The sequence below is a fragment of the Phasianus colchicus genome, chromosome 3, assembly GCF_987193195.1.
Source record: "Phasianus colchicus chromosome 3, bPhaCol1.hap1.1, whole genome shotgun sequence".
NCBI classification, from domain to species: domain Eukaryota; kingdom Metazoa; phylum Chordata; class Aves; order Galliformes; family Phasianidae; genus Phasianus; species Phasianus colchicus.
In genome coordinates this window covers 2,152,652-2,179,714 of record NC_143438.1, presented here as the reverse complement: position 1 = coordinate 2,179,714, position 27,063 = coordinate 2,152,652, and the positions used below count along the sequence as shown (strand labels likewise).

Below are 27,063 nucleotides of genomic sequence, written 5' to 3'. Positions count from 1 at the left end.
ATCTGGCAGCAACTAGGTTTATGTAACACCTGAAGAACAACAGAAAAACAAATTCTTCATGGTCTTGATGCAGATATACAACTTCTATGGTTATAGCATGAGGATTGTTGTTGGAATGCCCTTTATGGGTAGCATTTGCTTTTATTGTTAGTAGACAATACTGTTGTGATCACAGAACTTTTTAAAAAGTGGAAATTAATATTGGGTTTTCAGGTCAACATAACTACTCATCAGTGCACATCCTCAAGAACAACATACTGCCTGTAGACCAGTGAGAACTACTGAAGAGACTTCACTCATCAAAATATGCTTGGAAATTGGCACAACACCATGCTGTACAAGACAGATGCATTTCAATATGATGTTTCTTTATTTTCAACCAGCCAAAGTGAAAGCCAGCTTTCATTCTTGTTTAAATTAACAGGAATAGTTAGAGAATGTAACAATCCAATTGACTCCTGAGATTCACAAACAGTATATCCCCAGGACACCATTCACCCTCTGTCCCAAAATGATGGATCTCAGCTGAAAGATTTCGGGGATGTCCACCAATGAAAATTGAAATTCTTCAGAAATAGGCACAATTCTTTATTTGTCTCCTAGTTGTACTCTCTATGACTCTATTTTCTCCCCCATCTCCCACACCCTTGGGGAAAAAAAGAGATTTAGTTGTACTTGCTGAAATTGCTCCTAGTATCAATTATTGTTACTGCAACAGATTTTCTTTTGTGCTGTGGCACCTTGTCACCTACCTCATATAATCTGAATGAGTTTGGGCAGGTACAACTCCATGGAGCACAGTTAACATATGTAATAGAAAAAATTATGTAGCTAGCTATGTGTTAGTTCTTTTGCAATTGAATTAAAGTTGAGAAAAGCTCCAGTGAGCAGCTAGCTGCAGTATGAAGCTGAGTATCTTGCTTTTATATTTCATTGTTTTGTACTGTACTGCCAGGAAACTATTTTTAGACCTGCTCTGCAATTACACGGTTGCTGCTTATATCTTGTCTAAAGGAAGTAAGGTTGCCCTACTCTTCTTTCAAGAGTGAACTAAAATCCATTAAGTTTAAATACACACTGTAAACTCTGCACAAGAGTCATTGTGATGAAAATATTGTATGGTTATATGTAACAAGACATCCATCAGGGAAAGTGAGATAGATATATCTGGAAATTATTGTCTCCTCATTCTGCCCCTAAAATCATTGTCTCTGTGCCTATTGTTTGAAAGTTAATTTTGCTGGCGTAACTACAAAATAAAGAAAATGTATCTGCACAGAACAAATCACAGCTACCTACAACATCACAATAACAAATAGCTTCTGAATAGTAGCAAAGGCATTGAACAAGATCCTGTATAACTCAAGAACAATCCAAACAAACATTTCTACATGCAAGGGATTAATTTTCAAACAGTATCACACATATTAAGGTGGGCCAAGGACAGGGTGAGAGAAAAATACTAATTTAATGTCTCCTAAATACAGACAGATGCACATATTCCTATAATAATATATTATGTAATTACTATGTAACATACATACATACGCACACAAGCATTAACTTGTGTTAATATCTTAATTATCATTTAATATCACTTAATATCAACAAGACATAGTCAAGGTGTCTTATGCTTCCTCCATTCTTATAGACAACAGGTTCAGATTAATATTATTTAACCATCAGCTTTTGTATCTAATGCTAAAACAGAGAACCGAATATAGAAAATATAAGAAGGGAGAAATTGGAAAGATTGTCCTGTAAAATTAATAGCAACCTTGAATTTTTCTTATGTATCAGATAGTCAGATGCATGTTTCGTGTCATTTACTGATGAGGAAAATGCTGTTATGAAAGTTCTTTAGCATAAGATTACATACTCATCTCTTTTCTCTAACATATCAATAGGATGATACAAGTGCTCAGTCAGATACGTATTTCCGGTCTTAATATTTTACAGAAAGACACATGGAAATGAGTGGAGATACTAAATATCAATAGTACCTGTTAAAGAAAACACTTACTCAAACGGTGGTAAGGAAGACAACACCAAGTTCTAAGGGAATGTTTATCTGCTGGAAGGAAAAAAGGCACTTCAGAGGGACCTGGATAGACTGGAAAGAAGGGCCAAGACAAACTGGATGAGTTTCAAGAGGGTCAAGTGTTGAGTCTTGCATTTTGAACTCAACAATCCCAGGCAACCCTACACGCTTGGGGAGGAGTGGCCTGAAAACTACCTGATGGAAAGGGACCTTGGTGTACTGATGGACAGTCAGCTAAATATGAGCCAGCAGTGTGCCCAGGTGGCCAAGAAGGCCAATGGCATCCTGCCTTGGATCAGGAATGGAGTGGTGAGCAGGATGAGGGAACTCATCCTGCCTCTGTACTTGGCAGTGGTGAGGCCTCACTTGAAGTACTGTGTTCAGTTTTGGGCACCTCAGTACAGAAAGGACACTGAGGTGCTGGAGCAGGCCCAAAAAAGGGAAAGAGGCTAGTGAAGGGGTTGGAGAATGTGTCCTATGAGGAGAGACTGAAGGAAATGGAGCTATTTAGTCTGGGGAAAAGGAGCCTGAGGGGAGACCTTATTGCTCTCTTCCAATATCTGAAATGTGATTACAGTGAGAGCAGGGTTGGTCTCTTCTCACTGGTGACAGGATGAGGGGAAAGGACCTCAAGTTGCTCCAGGAAAAGTTTAGGATGGATGTCAAGAAAAACTTCTTTACAGAAAGGGTTGTTAAGCTCTGGAACAGACTCCAGATCCATCACCCTCCCCTATCCCAACCCCCATGATGGAGCAGAGCCATTGAAGAGAGGAGAATCTGACACAGTGTGGGCAGCAGCTAGAGAGCCCAGTGGCAAACAGGACGGGCAAGAAGAATGTGATGCATCAGTGGGGCGCGGCATGGCAACTTGTGCAGCAGTTCATGCAGGCAGGGTGAGTAGAGAGAGAACTGTCCTTCTCCCCACTGGAGAAGCCACCTCACCATAACTCTTCATCTTCTCAGTGAATCTAGACCAGTCATGGTCTCCATCCTACCAAAAGCTGTACCCAAAAAGATTGTGGCAACCCAGACTGAGCACCCATGCAAACATGTGGCTGTCCTGGTGGTGAATGGAGTTAAATCCATCTGGCCACTTGCCACCGATGGTGTTCCTCATGATTCAGTACTGGGGCCAGCCCTGTTTATTATGTTTTTTGATAATCTGGATGAGGGGATTGAGCATACTCTCAGTAAGTTTACAGATGACATCAAGCTGGGAGGAAGTGTCAATCTGCTATCAGATTATCATCACTCATTATTACCCTGTGTCCTGAATTCCATACGCTTTTGCTATCTATACTTATTCTGACACCTTTCCACCTCAAAGGACAAAACCAAAATCACTTAAAATCTACAAAGAGGAGAGAAAATCCTAAATTAAACCCCAAAGTACGCCTGCAGTTTATTGTAGGATCTTTATGAGTAGATACAAAGTAAACATAACCAAACACATGTGAAGGGATTCATGTTACTGAGTCGAGTGTATGATAATGGACATGTGGATAAATTTATTTAACCGTTTACTAAGGAAGAAATCTGAAGCCTCTCACAGGGAAAAGGAAACTAACAGTGTATCTCTTATGTAACTTCTTTCCATAGCAGATTTACCCTTTGAAATCTTGAGTTTCACATATTCCATCAGCAGCAACGTGCCTCAGAATAGTTGACTCCAGGACCCCACTACAAATGCTGACATAATTCTGATTTTCCAAGGTCCATAACATTAAATCCACTAGGTGATTTGAATGTTGATCTTGTCTGTGAGGAAGAATTCAGGCAGATCTAGGTCCTTTAAAAGTAATAGGCTATGCAGCCCAAGAGGTCTTGTGCAAGAAACTTCCTGGGATACCTGCAGAAACAACATAGTCTGGATTCAAACAATTACTACTTGTGAGCAGATCCGGCTTCAGATAATACTCTCTGACCTTGCAGGCATGAAAATGTGACTTCCCTATCCAAATCACCAGACTTGAACAATAAAAATCTTTAATCACTTTGAAAAATAAGGATTCCTGCATGTTGCTTGAGAGTAGCAGGTTCTTTGGTTTAGATAGTTGTCTCTGTACTCGTAGAAGTTCTGCAATGCATTGTTCACAGTGTACAGTTTATCATTCCCTTCCTAAGAGAAACAGCAAAAGCAATACAATAGCATTCATCACTAACTTAGTATTAGTGCTAAAGCCACCATCCACACAGGACCTTAAAAGAGTTTTCGCATTAGTCATGGTGGGTTTTGATTTTTTTTATTTTTTAATATATTTTGCTGGGCATTTTCATTTTTGAGATCTGTAATTCACAAGTTGCCTTTTTCTAGAAGCTCAGGAATAAACCTTTGTTACACAGACCGTGGAAGAGAAAAGTAGAGGCAATGAGTTAGAAACTGAAATGACAATTTGTGTTGGCTTTTGCTTTGTCTAGACAGTTGTGTACAGTCTGGTCAATTGAGTTATAGTCTAGCCAACTGTGTTGTAGTGCAGTCAAAAGTAGTTCTTCCAGCATAACTCAGAAAAATAAGAAGCAGCAATAAACATTTTCTTCCTCCTTTCAGTGCAAATGGCATCTTCAATACTATTTGAAGTCACAGAGTTTAAGCTGCAAACAAATGTTCCTTAGAATAGAAGTTGCTATTGACAACAAAGTTTTGAAGTAGTAGTATATATAAAAAACATTAGTACTAAGTGCTGCAATGAAGGACAAGCTTTGCCAGAGAAAACTCAGCATCAATAGCTGTCATGGTCTTATGATTTTTGGTTATCAGTATTTCACATCATAAAATCATTTAGTGCACTGGGAGTTAAAGTGTTAATGCTCCAGTTCTGGGCACCTGTCTGGAAGAGGAGAACTACATACCCCAAGGGACTTTGTGGTCAGAGAGTAGATATAACCCCTGGCAAGGTCACCTGATGTGCTCTTCTTCATCAGGCTCTCCTCCTTACTGCTCAACTGGACTGTGCATCTCACCTCAGCATTACGGTGAGACCTACCCACCTTTCAGACACTCTCATTGTATTTGATTAGCTTCAATTCTAATTATATTTTATTATAGTGTGTCATCTTGCATTTTAATACCATATTTAGTAAATTAGTTTGTTTCTCCTCAGATCATTGCTACTGTTATTAATTATTTTGAGGTCCCATTTCCCTTTTCCAGAGGTGCAGATTTTGCAAAAATCCCTCCACCCCGCTAGTCACAGAACTGGGTCAAACCAGCCAATAAACTGTTGACAACTGCTCTTATCACCTCTTGTCCAACTTTTACTATCTGATTAAGATAAACATAGTATACAACTAGTTGCATACATGTCCTGTAAACTGCTTTCCAAATACACATCTTGGTGTCTAATACTTCAAAAGGTATGAGGGTTTTACATTCAAGCTGTCATGATCACAGAACTTGCTAATTCAGGAACTGATTTAGATTTGCATCTCAGTGTTCTGATGTTTACAAAGAAGCTACTCAAAGCAGTTTAAAACTGCAATTTTTCTTGTGTTCCTTAATCAAAAACAGGAAAGACATTCTTAGGTTAAGCTGAGCAAAAAAAAATAAGTAGCCACATGCAGCACTGTTGCCTATACCTATAATATATGCAGTTTATTCAAGTTTGATATTTAGCTGGTGTGGGAATACAAATGGAGGAGATAAGATGCTTGCATTTATTCCCTTCACATTGGGGTGTTTTGCTTCAGTAATTTTGATGAAGTCTAAATTCCCAGGGGAACTCTTTAATACTTGCTATTTCTAGTTGCCTGAGCTTTCATGGACTGGAACAAAAGCTAGTGTTTTTCTTACTAATTCTGTCTCATACCTGGCCAGGCATGATTTTTCGTATTCACTAAATTACATCTCCTGCTTATGAAGCTGTAATTAAATGTTACTCTGTATTAGGTAGAAGTAGAGGACATTTCATATTAATAACAATGCACACATGGAACATCTATATTTTATGTTCTGCCTGAGGTACTGGGTCTTGTTCAAACTAGCTTGAAGTAATTTCAACTGAAAGTATCCCTACAGAGAAAGAATCACTTTAGATAAATGGTAAGCTCTGATTTTCTTCAAAAAAAGTTATTAAAACAAGCACCTTAGCTCTGTTACCAGCACAAAACCAAGAGTTGAAAAGCAAAAATCCCTGATCTGCTAAAGAAAGAGAGAATGATATGGTGTTTGACAAGAACTAATGACTGAAATTCATCTGAAGTTCACCTGTTCATTTTTGCCATACTTTTTTCTTTTCCTCCCATTCTTTGGGAATCTCTCTTAGGATTTGGTGGTCAAGTAAGTTGTGTTTGGTGAGATGCTACTACTATTATTTAGAGATTTATGATGTTGCTGGAAAAATATCATAACTTCATATAATAGACTGGGACATGAAGACACAGAACAAAAAAAGCAAGCAGGCAATTTACCCAGCAGGGCAGTGACAGGAATAGAAGTCAGCTCAGCATGCAATAAGCTAGGAAATACTCTCTCCCCTAATTCACAGAGACACTCAAAAAGGCTTCTCTCCCTCCACCTCATTAGAAAGACATTTGTATTATTTTCACTATGATTTCTTTCTAAATTATTGAGGTGTGGTGGTTTTGTTTTTTTTTTAATCTCACTCCTAATACACCAATATAATTTACTGTTACACTGTAAACCTGCAGACCAGGAAAACAGTATAGGAAGTCTATCTATGAGTATATTTTGGCCTGTTCATTTAATTTATGGATTTAATGTTCTTTGAATACCAACATTCACAGTAAATGAATTATTTTATCTGCTATGATCCAACCGCTTGAACTAAAATTTCATGTTGGTCAAAGAGCCTTAAGATTTCAGACACCAGCATTAATAAATCAGTAAAAAAAAGAGTTAAGAACATGTTAATGAGCAGATCACTAATGTGTATTGCAGTAGATGTACACAGTTACTTGCATACACATGGAGCACAAAGTGTCACATCTAATAAGGACTGATCCTGTTTCTACATTATATCATCAGCAAATATACAGAATGGTTAGGCTGGTATTTGCAGAGCGTAGAGCTAGGAAGATTATCACTATGGAAAGGGATAATCAAAAATAAATGAAAGTGCTCACCTGTGTCCTGGGTTCTCCGGAAAACTCCAAAGAGAGCCATCTCCAGGAAGAAATCCTTTCTCAGTGGCAGTCAGCCCTTAAAAGGGGTCTAGGAGAAGTGCACCCAGGCTCTACCCCTTCTGGTCACACAGCTGAATTACCTTCACCTGTGCTCCTGCAGCTGACTCAGTGCTTGCCTGTGGTGATTAATCAGAGGTTCAGGCCATGATTCAGAAGTTCCCATACACACACTTTTAAAGCAGCAGAGAATCCAAACAGCTTCTGTTATTTCTTCTCTATTTGAAGCATGGACTTTGAGAAGAAAAAAATGTACACACACATCTAGTGACCTCTTATTTGCACGATAGTAGACCCCCAGGAAAAATTAAGCAATCTTTAACCAAAGTATCTAGGCAAACTGCAAATCAATCTATCAATACTTTATTTTTTTTTTTTTAATTATTATTTTAAGTATTTCCATTGTATCTAACCTAAGAAGCATGACAGTTCTTATTTTACTTACTTGTAGCAATCCCACAACAGACAGATCTTCTGACAGGCCAGGCAAGACAGACAGCTGCTTAGTATCATCTGTGTCGACAGCAGATATTCCAAAAGCCCACCAATACCCCTTGGGATCCTTGAAATGCCCCCTTCTGAGGCTGTCTATACCACATATGCACTGAGCCCCTGGGCCAGTTGCCATAGGGTGCTTTTGCCAGTCTTTACCAGTGAGGCTTCTGTCTGCCTCTAGCACAGAGGATTCTTGAGCGCCATTCCACAAATATGAATCAATTCTGTCCCTTTGTTACTCAAGGGCAGAGTGCACTGCACACCAATGCCCACCAGTACCTTATATTTCCTATTGGTCTGACATGCCAGGCAATTGAATCCACACAGTCCAATGCACTGTATTATACCTCCTCCCCCACCCCTGACTGAGGGAGGGCCCCTCTATTGGTTTCCTATAGTAACTGGAGTGATTTAATTTTGCTCGTAGTGCAGGAGTGAGGTTTTTTTTTTTCCAATACCACTTCATGTCTTCTCCATGTTCACATAAGTAACTCCCCAAGGCAGCATACGACATAGATTTACTACTCATTTGCTCAAACAGGAAGATATTTGCCTTTGATAGCTGAGGTTTTAATCAGTTTGATCATCTCCTCCAGTAGACTCTTATGATCATCTTGGTCTTCATCAAGTGTTTCTGATGCTGCCACAGGTTCATCACAATTAATCAATAGAGACAATTCCTCCAGCATTCCATCCTGTTTCTTCTCCATTTTAATCAATTATCTTATCCACTTTATCTAGTCTTGGTTACTTTTGAGATGGCTGAAATGGAGGTAATTTTTGTTCAGAGTTTTGAAGTGTAAAAATCAGTTAAACTGGGGGCCTTCTCTGTTGTTCCTCGTATCTATCAAATGTTACTTCTAGTGTACTGGTATACCCTTCTGGTGCTGCTCATGTGAGTTCTGCCATATATCAGGTGTACTCCTAACTCTCTCAGGATCATGGTCTTGATGTGGATTGTTAGGAATAAACATGGGATCATACAATAACTCCACCACAGATGTTTCTCTCAAATACTGGATACCTTTTTCAACAGTATTCCACTTTTTCATCTCAGGCTCCAGATAGTCTCTGAAGGGATGTCTTTCCTTCATGGCTAATAACACTCGTTAGAGTGTTGCCAACCCAGAGGATGGCAACTCCATCCAGACATCTACTAATTCCTCTATCAATAGCTGAGTCTCTGGCAATATTTCCCAGTTGGTGAGCTTCATTACCATCAAGGAACATGTTACTGGCCCCATTGCCCCAACACCAAAGCAACCAGGTGAAAATAGTTTTGTATGAGTGCCATATAAACCCCTTTTTTGAGCCTTGGATTTGAGTCATCTTCAAGGGTCAACAAGTAGTGGCAACAGCAACTTCCTCCTCCTCACTCTCCTCTCCGTGTCTTAGTTTTTTCAATGACAGCAGTTTTGGGTATGGCTCCTCACCTGGATCTTCCTCTACTTCCTTCACTTCTTTTCAGTCTAGACATGAGAGCACCTGCTCCCATTTCTGGCCTTCCACAGGGAAACTGACATTGATACTAGTGCTTCCTGTGATCAGTAGGTTTTGACTTGGAGACTTCCCCCTTTGATTTGAACCTCAGCTTGGAAACTCACTCTCTCTCCAGAATAGTATTACATAGAGTTCAGTAAGCATGAGTCAACCCCAAATAAGTCGTATCTCCTCAGATCTACCTAAGCCGCACCATCCCTGACTCAAATGTTCACTTAGTTTCTTGAGATCCCACAGGTGTTCAAGAGTGAAATCCTGTGGCATCAGGGGTCCCCACCCATCTGAGATTTTCCTGAACCTTTCCATATTCCCTGCCACTCAACCTTCCCTGGTCACAGGGAAAGCTTCTTCCACATAAAGGGTTGGCCATGACACACATAAAGCACTGAGAAGAAAACCAGTCTAAGCATACAGTTCTCTGTTAAATTAGTTATTCCCCCTGGAACACATAGGTACCAGGCAGATATATCTGTCAGTGCCCTTAATTGGTTATATATAGATGCAGACCTGGAGCACAGATGAAGGCAACTTACCTGTGTGACTGGAAGGGGTGGAGCCTGGCTCCACCTCTCTTAGACCCTATTTAAGGGCTAACCATCACTGGGAAAAGATCTCTGGTTGGAGATCCCTCCCTTGTGGAGTATTTCCTGCAAGCCTAGATCTTTAAAGATAGGTGAACACTTACTTTTACTGTGAAATATCATCCTATCTGTGCTGGTCCCTTTGCTTTTGCATTCTTGTATTGTCCTTCCACCACATTAATCTTTCGATTGTAACATTTGGCAAGCCAGCTAAACTAAAAAATACTAAAATATCCTTTCTTCGGTATATTTTTAAAATGTGTCAAGGGGGAGAACACTATCCCTCTAGATAAGAGGGTCACTGGACATATCCCAGGATTTCTGGGATCATCCTACTATGAACTTGTGGTTACAGTTGAGAAATGGGGTCCCCTGGGGGCTACTGGAATTATTTCCTCTCCATCCTGCATGGCAGATTATTTTCAAGGATTAGATAAAGATCTTAATTACATAAGAATTCTATTTAGCTGCATCTACCATGGCATGGCTATTATTAAATGCTTTAAATCAAACAAAAATATAAAACAATACTTCAGAAAATGAGTATTAACTACTATGAGATTGTACTGAGAAATTAGAACAACAATTTGGCACATTAACAGGAAAGAAATCAAGTTTGACTTTCCCAATAAAACAGAACATTATCTACATTAGAAGATACCCAGACTCCTAAATCAATGGACCTGGATGATTCAGAAAACAAAGCTTCCATGTTGAATCTCAAAGCTCCATTTAAGATGGATCCCTTCTAGATCTGCCCTATAACAACTCAGAAAACAACAAAAAAAAAAATACAAGATAGACCAGCAGGGGTGCTCCCTGGTCAATGGCACCCTGCCCAAGCTCATTTGCATGTAACAGCTTATCCCTATACAGCAACTGAATTAATGGATTTAGTTCAACAGTTTTGACAGAAGCCTGGAGAAAGTATACCAGCCTGGATTTTAAGGTTATAGGACAGAAGGTGTCATGGTTAATGGACACCAACTTAGAAATTTCTGGTCCATTACCTTGCATCCTGCCCTTAAGATTATACTCTGCCATTAACACCAGGATGAAAACTAGTATTAATAGACTGGTTGAGATCCCAGACTCGGAGATGGCAGACCCAATGCCCTGAAAATGCTACAGACAACACGGGCCTTCTTGCTTAGGAGCCAAATTACAGGCACTGATTATCAGTTAAGACCCCAAATTGGCAATGAAAATAACTATCTGCTCCCTGCACCTGAGAATCTAGAACCAGGTACCCATAGAATAAAGTGGCCTTGAAAGGTGCAGGTAGGACCAAAGTGATATGGCCTACTTGCACCTCAGGGGAGATTACTGGAGGTGGGAGGCTTGATGGTCCTTCTAGTAATTTATGCATGGCCTACTGACATTGTGGCCAACACTCTGGTCTTCATTGCTAAGGGGACCCTCATCATGTCCCTATAGCAGATCAGGAGTTCCCCTTTGGTGCCTGATATCTGCAGTTGCATAACCATTTCTAGCCAGAGGTTGTGGTACCAGGATGGGAATACAGCCTGTATCTTGCTCTGGAGGGCAGACCTTCCCCTCCTGGTACCCCTGAAACATTTGTACTACTCCCCATGAGTTTGACTCTCTAGGATCACCAGAACGAATAAAACATCATTGAAACATTCCAGTGTCACTGTGAGATCAAGCAGTGCACTCAGTGATGGCCTATGTGGGACCTAATGGAATGTAAGATGAACCTGCACAAACAACAGCATGCCTCCAGTAGCATCATCAAGCACTGGACCGTGAAAGAACACAACCTTCAACCATTAATCAACCAATCATATTATGTCAACCTGCATCAGAACAGTTAGTTGTACAAGCATCATGGTGCATTGGATCTTTACATTAGGAAAGGCTCACCCTTCAACCAGCTCAATCAATTGGTTCACATAGTGAAGGTGTTGAGTCATGGCCTGAACAACTGATGGAGCATCTGGTGAAAGGACCCTATCAGCTGTGAGAACACAGGTGAAGGCAATTCACTTGTGACCAGAAGGGGTGGAGCTTGGGCAACCACCTCATTAAGCAGCAGAGCCACATTTTCCCTAATCTTCCTTTTGCTGTTGACAGACAAACATCGTTTTGTTATCCTTCACCTCCCTCACCAAATTTAATTTTAAGTGGGCCTTAACCTTCCTTGTTGCCTTCCAGGACACTGACAGTATTCTTCTACTCTTTCCAAGTGGCCAGGCTGTTTTTCTACATTTCATAACTTTCTTCTTCACTTTGAATTTATCCATGAACTCCTCACTCATCCATGCAGGTTTCCTACCATTTTTGCAGGATTCAAGATTTCATGTTCAAGACTTGAACATTCCTAAGAAGCAATGTTCAAATATTGACCAATTCTGGGAGCCCCTTAACTTCTGATGTTCTGGACCCTGGAGTACCTCCAAGTAGGTCCTTAACGGTGACTTATCTTTGGTCTCATCTTGAAAAATGAAATCACAATTATCTTACACTCTGAACACATAACTCCTCACTTCTGAAGCAAAGCCAAGTATCTTCCTTGAGATTACAGGAGCAACAGCATATGTTGTGTTTGCTGGAAACAGAAGATGACATAGGTAATAGGTACTTACTCTATTGTCCAGGAAATTCACACACTAATCTGAAGCTGTACTGGTCTGGTTGACATTAATGTAACTTTCTTCATAGTAACATGTATGTATTTCAATTTGTGACTAAAATAGTATTTGTAATACACCAGTATTTTAGCTATTTTTGAACAGCCCTTGCCACATCAATGATTTCTCCTTCTCCCATTCAGCACCCCTCTTTCCTGCAGCTAGTAAGCTGGGAATGAGGAAAAGGTTGGGAGGATTTGGCACAAATTCGCTAGAAGGATATTTCATATCACATAATATCATCAGCAATAAAATGAAACAGAAGAAGAAATGAGTAGGGTTTGTGTCTAAGGTGGCTGTTGCATGGAGATCATATGCTAGAGGGAGGCAGGGAGTAATATTTTTCACGCTGTTCATGTCATGTTTTTATTCTTGTCCACTGGTTTATTTGTATTTTTGTGGGTTTCCCCCCCCCTTCCTTATCTCCTTAACCTATCAAGTTTTCTTTATCTGGATTGACAAGTTTTCTTCTCAGTCTATTCTCTCCCTGTCCTACTAGATGAGGGCAGAGGAGTGAGCAGTGGCTGTATGGGTGCTTAACTTCTTGCTAGGTTTACCTACCAGAGACTCATCACAAAAATAAAGGAAAAAGAAAAGCAAAGGTGAAAGTACTCCTACTGTAGAAACCATCACACACAAAAAGAGACTAGTCCAGGGTAATACAGATGTAATATTCATGCACAAATGATATATACTTCAAATTATAATTAATTGAGTTTATTAACTCAGAATCAAATTTAGGAAAAAAGTTCCATTCTGACATTTAAAATTGTTTTTCTCTTTCCTTGGAATATCAGTTGTGTTCTGTAATTTCAGTCTACCTTTAGGCATTGATCTTACACTACATTCACTTCCTTCTTGTGCTTTTAAACAATTGCTTCATTTATGAAATTTAGCTAAAGCTTTCTGTGGAAGCCTCCATTTTTAATTTCCACTATTCTTTATGACAAATCTTTTAATATCTTTCCCAGTCTTACTGTTACATTTCACCTAATATCTTCTTCAGTGGCCTTCCTTTCACTTAGCAGTCAAGTAAATATCAGACCAGAATCCTCAGAGTATCAGTGTTAAGCCACCAAAGAAGTATAAATAACCACACTAGTATAATTTGGACAAAGTTATCATTCCAGAGCACAGAAGTTCCAAATTCAAACTCATGCTAGATTATATTCAACATGGATGTGCTCACCTCTAGTATGCTGAATGGGACCTAACATTGCTTAGATGTTCTTTAGATTCAAGGCTTTTCATATTTTTTGCTACTGTATTTGTTCAAGTTTCTCTCTCTCATTTTGAAGAGCTAGATTCTCAGTTTCCTCCAACACTGGCAGCTTCATCTACTGATGATTGGTATTTCATAGTTTATTTCTATACCCTTTAAGAGGTCTTGGAGATTCCTTGGCATTTAACACAGTTATATCTTCAAGCATTTGTTATCTTTAACTAAGTCAGGAATATATTTTCTGCACCTTTATATATAATGTAACGTTTCCAAGAGCAACTTGAAGATCTACAACTTACTGAGACTGCTCCATATAGGAAATATCAGAATGAAGAGACTTGTCATACTCCACTGCACAAAGTTAAAGACAAAATGAAAGATATTAGAAATTATATTCTTGGTTATGAATGGAAGCATTATATGTTGAGACACCACAATAACGTTCACCTACTAAAGAAAATCATTTTTATCTTGTAAATTGGACTCAAAATTGATTAGAAATTCTTCAAGCACTGCAATGCTTCTGAAACATGTTTTATTTCAGTTGAAGATAATAACCAGCACAAGTATTTGTATGTGTAATGCAATAGAAAGAGTAATAAGATGGCAGAGCAGCAAGGTCTGAGGCTACAGCAAGTTAGGATCTGCTTAGATGCAATAGCAGCAGGCATAGAAATAAAAGAAAACTGCTTACCTTCAGAAGGCCTGTAATGTCCTCAGGGGTTGGCAGAGATCTTCAGATGAGATGCCCTTGCCACCACAGCCAACCCTTAAACATAGTCTGGAAAGGGGTGAATCCTGGTTCCACCCCTTCCAGAAAGTCAAGTGACCAGAGTTTTCACGAGTTGGTCCTGCCTTCCTAACAAGTAAGAAACCACTGGTTCAAGTTGTGACTTAGGATTTCTGCTACAAAAGGGAAGTTATGTTTCAAGACTGTAGCACTTGAAAGCCTCAGTGCCTTTGCGCTGTTGAAGCAGAGCCAAATTTTTCTTTCACATGCCAACCTGGATGAAAGCCACTCCTGGAAAGAGTTGCATTGCACAGTGTGAACCGTGGGCCTTGGACATGATTCATGTTTGTGTTAAGACTCTTCCACATCAGAAGATTTTGTTCCCAGCTCTTCACCAAAGAAGCTCTCTAGACATCCTCTGAAGTTCTATAGAAAGATTAAACTTAACTAAAATTTCAAGTTGTCACTGCAAGGAAACAAACACTTTTCACATATAGCTCATATTTCTTGGCTTTTACTGTCTGCTTATCCACACACACAACTTTAACTGCTTAATTCATGTAGGTCAGATACATGGCAAGATGTAGCATAAGACCTTTTCTTGAGTGTGTGACTAGTCACAGTCAGCATAATACTACTGACTTTAGCGTGTCTGTACGGCTTGGAATAGCACAAAGTCTATTTTCTGTTGGCTTGACAAACATTCAATGCCATAGTTTTCAGATTGCAAAGAAGGAATTGCTGAAAAACAATTTCAAATATACCTAGTTTCTGATGAAATTCATTATTAGAATTGTTAGTACCTATCAGATTTCCAGTTACAATCCCAGTTAACTTGTATTCCCCTAAGTATAATTAGTAAAGTAATTGCTCATTGCTCCTGTTGTGCTTCCCTCCCCTCCCCTTTTTGTTCTTTTCTTTCCTCCTTCCCTCCCCTTGGGCCAGTGGACTTGTGGGCACCCCATCACAGACCATGTGTTAACAATGCCATTGTGTTAGCTAAAAAACTGGTGTGACTGCTGTAGGGTGTTTGAACAGTTATCAGAGCACCATATCTGCCTCTCCAGGAACTAGGCTGGATGTGGGCAAGAAGTTGGGATTTAACAGAAGTAGGACAGCTGACTTAAACTGAACAAAGGGATACTCTATGCCACTGTGTTCAACAATGAAAGCTCAAAGAAAGAAGTAGGAAAGGGCAACGTTCAGGGTTTGTTTGTCCTCCTAAGAAGCCTGTGTGCATGCTTAGACCCTGTTTCCCAGGAAGTAGCTGAAGATCTGCCAACCAATTTGAACAATGAGTGAAGTCCCTATTTCACCTTCCTTAGACACAGTTTTGATTTATTCACTAAACCCATAGTTTTTCCTTATGTTTGCACTTCTGATTCCCTCCTTGAACTCACTGCAGGAAAGCTTCTAGACAGTCATCCCTCACAAGCTGTTAAAATACATTATGAACACATACTTCCATGCACACATCATGTCTCTCTTGCCTAGCTTTTTTGAAGGTTCAAGCCTCCAGATGCTCTTTCAATTTGTAGATCAAAGATATGCTGCAACATGAGAAATCAGCCCGATTCAGATCAAGGCAGCCTTCTTTTCCAGTGCTGAATAGTATATGTACAGTGAACTTTTTTCACTTGAAGGACCAGCACAAAGAGTAACTTAGCTATTATGCTAGTAAACACAATTGCATCGCTGGTAGAGAAGAATCTCTTGAGCTGCAACCTTACAGTCACTTAATTTGGTGGCTTACTTCGTATACAGGAAAAAACTCATGGTAAACATTCATGACTGTTCAGGTTGTTTTCTAAAACTCATTACCTCTGCCACTCAGGCTGATACAATCTATTTGATCCATTACCAATTATCTAAGCATACTCATGTGATTTTATAGCTTAATATCATTATAAGCATTAACTTCATGTCACTCTTTCATTCTACCTATTATTAGATTATAAATCATTCTTAGACAGCAAGCTTACTGAAACAAAGTATTACCTTACCCTAGCTCCTACATTTGTTCTGCCACAGTGATATTTGAAAGGAAGACTTTTACTAGAAGCAACAGTAAAAGTACTATCAGAAAGAAGCATGATACAAAATTTCTTAATACAACATAATTATGAATTATTTTCAAGGATTGTTCAGGAAAAGAAAAACACCTTTATATAATGTTTATCAACACATATGCCTTTGTAAAGAAGTCAGAAGTCTGACTCATTTGTTCAGTCTCCATTGCATTGCATTTGTTTCATGGCAGTGAGCCAGATTATCTGTTTTGTTTTTTTTAAGTGATTTTTTTTCCCCATCACTGTGATGCATAGATCACCATCAATAGTGGAAGAATTTAACCCAAAGTTTTTCTCCTCATCTTCTGCTGACTTCTGATGCCCCATGTGATCTCAGAAGTTACCTACACCTTTAGAAAAATGCATGAACTAGGACTCAGCTCTTGTACTTTTGTTTATATGTCCCATCATGGGTACAAAGTTGACACAGCCCCCTTTAATCTTGTCTTCTTTTCTTACACAAGATTTCATATTCATTTTTGCCACAGAAGTTCATCACAAATTAAACTACACTACTAATTGTTAAGTCCTTTACAAAGGGATTTCCAGGGCAACATCTCTCATTCTTCATTTAAGATCTTACTTGGCACATGACTGTCACATTTGAGTGTAAACTCTACTCCATTAAAAAACTGAGTTTCTATAATATTTGGTTTAACCTGGCAGACAAGTTAACACAACACAGGCCTTTGCTCACTCCATACATTTGCAGGAGGATGGGAAAGAAAATTGAAATTTGCAAGAACTCATGGGTAGAGGTAAAGACAGATTAATAAGGAAAAGATGGGGTGGAGAAAAAGGATGGGAAAAAGAAAAGGGGAAAGAAAGAAAATTAGAGAAGGAGAAAATAAGAAAATGGGAAAAGAAACACACCAATGTCAATGAAATAATACAAAAAGCAAGGGACATAGAATACACTGCCATTCAGCTGATGCCCACACAGTCCTCAAGCAGCAGCAGCCCCTCCAGCCAACTCCAATTACTTCTGTTGTTTAGTATGACATCATATATCATAGGATTATTTTTCTTCACAAGTCTAGTTTTCTGCCCTCCATACTGTCCTCTCCCCATCTCTTGTGGGTATCCAGCCTCCTCTCAGGAGGGACAGTATGAGAACTTGAAGAATCCTTGACTTAGTGAAAGCAACAGCTAAAGCCATTTGTTATGAACGTTGTTTTTACCCTAAATCCAAAGCACAGCACAATATCAGCTACTAGAAAGAAGATACCTCTGTTCCAGCTGAAACCAGAACATATAATTCTGCACATATTCATGCTTTTCCTGTGCATAAAACAGCAAAAGATAAAACCTTTAAAAAAATGCAGAATAGATCTAAGAAAACTTCTAAAGTTTCAAGCAAAGATTTAGAAGTTTAGAACATCTATTTTGTATAAAATTCTTCTGACAAATACCTACTGGATTTCTTTGGGCTTTTACTTAAATAACATAATAGGGCCTGTAGCCCAGTAGAGAGTCATATAACTTTCTAACATCAGAATAGCCTTACTTATTAAATGCAAAGCCAAAAATAAACAAAAAATTATTACTGTCAGAAAGAGTAATGGGGTAGAAGGGCAATACAAGAGTAAAACACCAAAGGGACCAGCACAGATACAATAGCATTTCAAAGAAAAATAAAGGTGCTCACCTATCTCCAAAGATCTAAGCTCCCAGAAAAGATTCCACAAGGAAGAGAGCTCAAACCACAGATCCTCCCATAGTGGCAGTCAGCCCTTAAATGAGGTCTAAGAGAGGTGGAACCTGGCTCCACCCCTTCTAGTCACACAGCTGAATTGCCTTCACCTGTGCTTTCAGGTTTGTCTGGGTCTTTTTCCCAGCTGCTCAATCAATGGTTTAGGCTGTGACTCAACAGTTACCATACAATAATAAATTAAGAAATTATTATTATTAATAAAAGGCTTCTAAAACCAGTACTGCTTTCTTCTCGTGTATCAACAGATGTAGTTGCAATAGAATGAGAGATGGGTAATAGTGCCAAGTTTTTTTCTAACTCTTGTGTCTGTTATCTATTCATTCTTGAATGGCCAAAAATGACATTTCTTCCAGCATGAATGTAAAATTGGAGATATGGTTATTTAAATGATTAGATATCAAGAATCCATAGGCTCATGAAAACAGGCATTTTCCTTAGAATGACATTCCAAAAGTAGTGAATTTCCATGTTAATTTTCACAGAAACATTGTGAAATAGAATTTCCTTCTGTGGGGTGAGGAGAAAAGAATAAATCAGAAATTGAGAGTTTGAAGTTACTTATTTTTTTTTTCTTAAGATGGTGTTGTTAAACCTTTTTGCAGATAAAACTAATATTGAAATGTGTGAATATGAGAGTGAAATTTGGAAAATACTTATCTGAACTCTATTATGGAAGAAATCCTTGTCCAAGCATAGCAAAAGTGGTTCAAATTACATCTGTTTTTTTCATCCTTTCAACAGTATATTCACTTATACTGATGTAGACATTGAAAACTCTTGATCAGTTCCTTGATGAAGTTGACCATGAATTTCTACAAAGATTAAACCAGCATAAATGAGAGAGTGAAAATAAACAGCTGAAAAAAAGCAGAGGAAACGTATATGGGGGACCAAACTAACTGACTTGTCATTCTCTCCAAAAAAAATAATCATCTCTAATGTATTGCAGTGACACCAATGGAAATTGGTGATTTTTTTTGTTTTCATCCAACTGAATACAGAGTAGATTACAATTAGAACCAGTGGTACATATTGTCAGTGTTATCATTACTGAAAAGTTGCCTTATAGAAGACAGCAGAAGTTACTCTAAGATTCAAAGTTTGCAATAGTTTCAATAAAACTTCTGTAGTTCGAGTCTATTGTGTGAAGCTATTAGACTAAACTGCAAATTTATGCTGCTTATGAAGATGGACATGGTTTCTAGATTGAAAGGAGGTAACAAAACAGCATTAACTGTAGTCAGATAGGAGAAACAAACACCTGAACTGGATATCTTACTATCTACAGTCAATTATTGGTGACAGTAATGAAAAGAAAATAGAATTTCTCCATGGAACAGCTTCTTTTTTTATGGAATCTATTGCCTTTATAACAGAGATTCTTTCAAATGCAGAAAAAAACTTCCTTTGAAAAGTAAGTTCAGCATCTTCCAACAAAATAAAGACAATACTATTCCAGGTTATTTTCACAAGTTTATTATCTTCAGACTATAGACCATAGAATCATAGTTATTCAGTGCTGTAAAAAATGAAATAAAATCAGAAATTTGTGTTAAGAAAAAATTATTGGTAAGAAAATAAAAGAAACTGTTTTCAGAAGGAACTGAAAAACAATCTTTTCAATTTAGAATGTTCATGATAACTAAAAAGTGCTTTAAAAAATATCCTTCAATCAATTTCTTTTGCATCTAGGATAACATTTTGAAGGCTATTTGGATATTTGTGATTTTGAAGTGTTGTTTGTTGTTTTATTTTCTTTGAATGCTTTTTCAACATTAATTGAAACAAAAATAACTGATTTTTTTAACAAGTTTTGTTTGTCTTATTTTTGTGGGAAAAAAAAAAAAAGAGCAAATATTTTTCACTTAAAGACAACAACCAGAAGTTTATCCTAGAAAAAAGTGTGTAAAAATTGTGGCTTATCCCCCCTCAACTTGTAAAGATCAGTGGGGCACTCTCTTTTGTCAAGCTCCTGTTGATACAGCAAATAGTATTGTAAAAGATACTCAGTAATTACGATTGTTAATTAACATCTCTGCTACATAGGGTAGTAGTCATCTTGGAAAATATTACTTCAGTGTCCATAAGAGACAGTTTTGTTTACTGAACACTTAATCATGAGTCAAGCCTTTTAGAAAACTGAAAATATTTAATTATTGAGAATTGAACATGAGCTATGGATGGGTATGATAAAGTTCTCGTTTTTCTTGAAGGTATTTTGAATATCTATATGATTTTAACATAAAAAAGTATACAGAAGCATTTTCTTTAATATTAGTACAGCATTGAGACTACCTAGGACTTGAAAAAGTTGAGGCCCTCAAAGAGATCTTGGTCTGATTTTTGCCATGTGTTATTATGCAACTCTAACGTGTGTAAAGAGAAAAATGCATAAACATAACAAACTTTTGCTATCATTGCATATTTGTCTGAGAGAGTAAAATGACAAATTTTACAGAAGTTAAAAACATCAGCTTATTGAAACAAATGGAAGCATCATAGTAAGGATTTTTGTCAGTAGTCATGCCCATAAGAAAGGTAATATAATTACACTTTCTGTTCCTCTGAACACTTTTCAATATTTCCTGGAGTATCACATCCATAGTTCAAGGAAGAAGTGGCTCAAATAAAGAGTCAGGGACATAGTTTAATGAAAGCCCTTCTTTCAAGAAAGCACTGAAGTATGAGAGTTTTGAGACAGATTGAAAGAAGTAGTTATAACAGCAGTCATGTATCTGAAAGATTAATGAAGGTCCATGCCTTTGGGGGATAAATAAAACTGGTTGTGGTAAAGGAGACAAAGTTTTTCTGGATTCTAGCTTAATGGAAAGCACTGGGCAGCTTTCCAAGGAAGTCTACAGAATTATATCATGAGAATTTGGTTTTGTTTCTCTTTCTCTCTCCAAGAACAGGATAGACAAAAAACTGACAGAACAATTAAGAACATTTATCTTTTTCCAGGATACCTGTGCAGACTCTAACATCTTTGGAAATCCCTCTAGACATTCTTTTCCTCAGGAATTTGTGGTTCTACTCCGTTTCTGGACTAAATAAATGTACAAGCAGGCAATGGATGGAAATAAACTGCTCTCTTAATTAATTTGATGTCTGCAAAACAAATTGCTGAAAACAACAAGAAGATTCAAATTATGCTTTCTATTTGCAAACAACTATGAATCCTCTCTGAGCTTTATTTTGTAGCACAGTATAAATTATTCCCATTTTCATTATTTAGTTCTAGTTCCCTGTAAACAATGGGGGAATGGAATTTCTGGAATTCTAGAAATCCTGACATAGCTTAAAAGGATGTCATAACACACACACAAAAATATTTTTCCTTAGTCTTGACCTAAACTGGATTGTGTACAATAAAATCTTTATTTTAAATTTCTCAATAAATCAACAGTACGTGTACTCATAAAAATGGATTCCTTCTCCCTAGCTGCTTAATATCTTGCATTCTTCCAGCAGATACAAGTTACTAACTAGTTCTTGTCAATAATGACTCTGTTTGGTTGACTCTAGCTAGCAGTGAATATCTGCTTTGCCCTTGCAGGTGAAAGCACAGAAGAGGTAACACAGAAATAGTTCATTGCATACAAAATCAGAATGATGCTGTTGACATGCTGGTATGTTCACACTTCCCCATTTCTACCCCCTATTTTAATAAAATAACTTTTCAAAGAAGTCTCACATTAATGAACTGGTCCTAGAGGAGGAGTGTTTGTATATTTAATATGATATTGTAATTCTTACCTCCTTTCTGACTTTGTCATGATGGGGTGGTTTGCCATCAGACAGAAGATTCAAAAGTCACAGAATTGGTCACGCTGTTACCTATTTTCTTATGTCTTTCTTTGTTCAGACTGTGAAATCACCATGATATGCAAAGATAGCTGTAGCAGACCAATGAAAAACATTTTATCTAGTATGCCTGGAATAGTCTCAAACACTTTCAAGATAAGACTATATTCATGGCAGAAGACTGAAAAAGTGGTTCAGAGGAGACAGCCCTGTGGAGACAGGATTTGCTCTGCCCAAGTATCCCCTGTTTGCTGAAGAAGTTTTTACTACAAACTTGTTTATGGCAAATTTATTGCAAACTCATTTGTTACAAACTTTATTGACAAACTTAGTTACAAACTTGTGATGGCAAATCCCATAAATCTAGCAGGCCTAAAGGATGCCTGAGAGAAACTTGCTGGGGATTCAAGACTTTGATACTTTGACATTTCTGGATGAACACACTCACAAATTGAAGATTCCCCCATTGGCTGGTTCAATCCTGGAACCAGTACCAGTGAGCTCTTTTTCTGTCCTCATTATCTCTTTCTCTTTCACAAAGCCTTCCCACGCCCACCCCCCTCCATCTCTCTCTGTTCTTTCTTTCATAAAGTTGAAAAGTAATGCAAAGCTTATTTCAAATTCTTAGAAAGTTGCATAGTTTAGCCACACAGCTTACACAGATATAATTTTAACAGTGCTCCCTCCCTTCGAGGGAGTTGGCGGATGTGAGGGAATTGGAAGACATGGTTGCCAAGACACTTTCCATCATTATTCTGCAGTCCTGGCTAACCAGGGATGTCCTGGTAGACTAGAGACTGGCAAATGCGATGCCCATCTTCAAAAAGGTCTAGAAAGATGATCCTGGTAGCTACAGACCTATCAGTCTCACCTCAGTGCCAGGGAAGGTGATGGAATGGATAATCTCAGGAACCATCATGAATCAATTAAAGGTCAACCAGGGGATCAGGCCCAGTATGGCTTTACGAATGGTAGATTCTGTTTGACAAACGTGATTTCATTCTGTGACAAGCTGACCTGCTTAGTGGATGAAGGCAATGCTGTCAATGGGGTCTAACTGGACTTAGGTTGTGGTTGGACTTGATGATCTTTAAGGTCTTTTCCAACCTGAGCAATTCTATGAATCTATGATACTTTTAAGATAAGCCTAGTACAGAGATTCTCATTAAACTTGATGACTGTGTTTAGAATTTGAGTATCATTTTATCTTACCCTAACTCTGGGGATTTGTGAATCTGGTCACCTCTTTCTCCCTTCATGAGTGGGATACTATTGTGAATAATCAAATAATCATGAGATTGTCACTATGACCACTGATCCTCCTATTCCATCTTCTTATCTACCCGGTAGATGTTTTAGGCAGCTGAGAACAGATATTCATGTCAGGTGGAGCATGAAAAGAAATCATAACTTCAATGCATAAGGTTGCAAAGCAATGCCTTTCTCCCATTCACAAACATCTTCTATACATCAGACATGAAAATTAGCTTACTTTATTCTGAGACAGAAATTTTTATATTTACAAAGAACACCACTGACCATTTCTGAAGGAACAGGGTTGATTCTTCAACTGATTAGCAACTACAGGCATCAAAGACACCTTATTTATGATTCTGTCACTACTATATTAGTGAGATACATTGTTTTAATATATTTTGCTACCCTAGGACGCAACAGGTATTTTATTTCCTTTTGTCGGTCAATAGGACAGACACAAGACTGTGGAAATGTCTGGTAGACTCAAGGAAGAAATTCCTTTTACAATGAGGATGTGAATCTCCAAACCTGAAGTAAAGATACTCAGGTCTGCTTTGAGCAGGGGGCTAGACTATATTTCCAATGGTTCTTTCTGAGCTACACATTTCTGTAATTGCAATTACTCCAGTTTCAGCACAGGGAGGAACAATCTGATTCACTTTATTTGTTTACTATGGGAGAAGAAATAGGTAGCTAATCACACACAATTGGAACTGCATGAAGCCTGAAACATGAACATATTATGCATGTAAAAATAAATATTAACTAAGTAACTAAGCAGGATTGATGCTGTGGCACTATGAATTTATTAGATCTTCATCTTATACGATGATTTCCATGACATAACTGACCAGATGCTATTTCTAAGGCAGTGGTCCTCGTTTAGTTCTGTTCCAGTGAAATAAGATCTCAAATTATGATATGCAGCTTCTGTATAATGAATCTTCTCAGTTTCAGAAAACAAGTTTTTGACCTTTCATGGAAAAGCAGACTATCCTGTCTTTTCTTAGCCTAGTTGATCCTACAGGATGACTTTTGTTTTGACAAGACTTTTTACTAAAATTCGGATTGATGATTATCAGTTACATTTAAATGCAAATATTAAATACCATATTTTTATAAAATGAAAATTTCTGAGCTATAAATTCGCTTTTATTTCTTGCATTATAGAGTGAGACACCCAATCTTAAAGTGAGAGGAAAAAATACAAAATGAGTTCTTGTAGTAACTGAATTGATTGTACTTGTTTCCAGCTATTTTTTACCATTTTAACTTTTTGGGCAGTTAACAATTGAAATATTCAGTTATTCCATATAATCTGATGTTATACATAGACTTCATATGGCTTTCACCACTGTATTGAAAACTATGGTGAAATGCTATAGAATTACAAAAAAATTCTAGCCATCGCTGAAGGCATTGTTACCACATTGTTACTGGTTAGCAGGTAGGCAAAATATGTAGTAAGAAACTAAGCAAAAATTGAAAGAATATTTAAAAGGCACTAGCAGTTTCAGCAAAGCTTCAAATATTTCACAAAAGCTGTCATCTGTAGGAAATGAAACCAGTCTAAAAAAAACCTACACAAAACCCAGTCTGTGATAAATAGATATCTCACTGAGATATTTTAGCTACCATCTCCTTTCCTTTGTGCTTTGAACAAAAGCTACAGAAAAACTTTGAAAAAATCTTCATGAAAGGAAGTAACACACGAGAAAATACTTTTTCTCTCAGTAAGCAGTTTTTCTAGTGTTCCATATAGAAGATCTATTTTAAAAGCAATGTCAACCAATTCTACATCTGCACAAGAAGCAAGTTCTGAAGAGCTGCTTTGCAAATCGTTTCATGTTGGAATAATTAAAGTACCTTGTTAAATAAGCATAAATACTTTACTTGATCCAAGCATATGCTGATGAACTTTGGGGCAAATTTAGGGTACAGAGAAAATAAGTGCTTGTTATTATTGTTATCATTTTTATTTTCACTTATCTATATTTATGACATATAGAAATTATAATACTTACAGTAGAGGTAACTGTAAAGTTTAATTAATACATATTGGAATGAAATTACTTCTGTCCAAGATTATTGATAAACATCAGCATTTCAAATTTCAGATTCAGAAGCAACATTTTAAAATGAATCCAAGCTGGCTGAAAAACTTTATGACTGAAGAATAGTAAAGGTCTAAAAGTTATCTTCTTAACAACAGATCTATTTGTTTAATCTAAAGACTAGGTAAGGCTTCAGGAAATGGGGACATAAATGGTACATAATGCAATATGACTACCAGAGAAAGATAATTCTGGCATGATCTACTTATTTCCTTTGACATGACATCTACTTTAATTCAGTTAGCTAGAAAATACAACTCTCTTGGCATCTACACATTTCTTATTATTCCAAATGGAAATTTATTGTAAAATCCAGTGAATACAATTGTCAGAACAACTATGAGATAGATGAGCTGATGATAAATCCAAAGTGACTTAAACTAAAATAAAACTAAAATGATATTGATTATTATATTGACATTGACACACAAGTCAGTATACATTCGTGAAATTTGATGAAGAAATAGGGGAGCTGTCATTACAAAAGAGACTTGGGGAAAAAATAGCTGACCTTGATGACTGGAAGAGTAGAAAAATAATGAAGCTGCTTATTACAAAATACAAGTTCACGCTCCATGGAAAATGCAATAAGGTGAGAGTTAAATCTCTGGAAGAAGTGATAAAAGATATTGACTTCTTTAACTGCTCACAGGCTGTAAACTGGTGAAATTGAAATTGACTGTAGTTGTTAAAAAGATGAAGGCAATTAGTAACTAGGATCAATATCCAAAAATTATAGGAAACAAATAGTAAAAATAAAAAGATACATAGTGTAACAGATGGCCACTGAGAAAGTGACCAGAGAAAGCTCTTCATACCCTCTCTTAACAGAAGAAATTCAGGACCTCAATATCAACTGAAGTTAAATAAGAATGCACTTTTTTGAAGTACGCACACTAATGCCATTTTATTTTATGAATAATGTTGCAGATGTTAGAAATACAGATGTTTAAGATTGTAGAATGGAATACAATATCACAAGGAAAACTCTTTTTCCTGTGCTCATGAAGTCATGTATGTTTCATGGCATTCCCATTGCCCACTTACATTTTAAAATCAAATTCTCCTTGTAGTAGTATCAATACTAAAGTTATAGCATAGACACATATTTGTAAATCCATATGTTTAAAATAAAGTATACTTACTCTACTTCAAATCCAGTCTTACTGGAAGAAATTGTTTAATTTCTTTATTGATAATCTGGCATACTCTCAGTAAGTCTACAGGTGACACCATGCTGGAGGAATTGTCAATCTGCCTAAGGCCTGGCAGAGGGATCTGGATAGGCTGGATTCATGGTCTGAGGCCAATTGTATGTGCTTTTACAAGACCAAGTGCCAGATCCTGCAATTTGGTCACAAAAATCCATTTCATTTCTACAGACCTGGGGTAGAGTGAATGGCAAGCTGCATAAAGAAAGAATATTTGGGGTTAGTTGACAGATGGCTAAACATGAGACAGCAGTGTGCCCAGGTGGCTAAGGAGCATGTTCAAGGAAGGGCAACAAAGCTGGTGAAAGGTCTGGAGCACAAGTCTTATGAGGAGCAGCTGAGGGAACTAGGATTGTTTAGTCTGGGGAACAGGAGGCTCAGGGAAGGGAAACCTTATTGCTCTCCACAGCTACCTTAAGGGAGGTTGTAGTGAGTTGGAAGTCAGCCTCTTTTCCCAAGTAACTGGAAATACGATGAGAGGTAGTAGCCTTAAATTGCAGCAGGAGAAGTTCAGGTTGGCTATTAGGAAAAAAAT

At 37.7% G+C, this 27,063-nt stretch overlaps 1 long non-coding RNA gene across 2 annotated transcripts; it reads right to left on the bottom strand.

Moving 5' to 3' along the window:
* Window positions 1–3,359: 3,359 nt before the first annotated feature.
* On the bottom strand, window positions 3,360–18,135 carry LOC116228265 (uncharacterized). 2 transcript variants are annotated; one of them, XR_016465407.1, is made up of 4 exons: window positions 18,077–18,128; window positions 14,324–14,785; window positions 7,124–7,299; window positions 3,360–3,890 (listed from the first exon to the last, which is right to left on the bottom strand). It is a non-coding gene; the product is annotated as an uncharacterized LOC116228265 (long non-coding RNA). The 2 variants fall into 2 exon arrangements; XR_004166742.2 differs by lacking the exon at window positions 14,324–14,785 and having other exon boundaries at window positions 18,077–18,135.
* Between the last annotated feature and the right edge of the window lie 8,928 nt (window positions 18,136–27,063).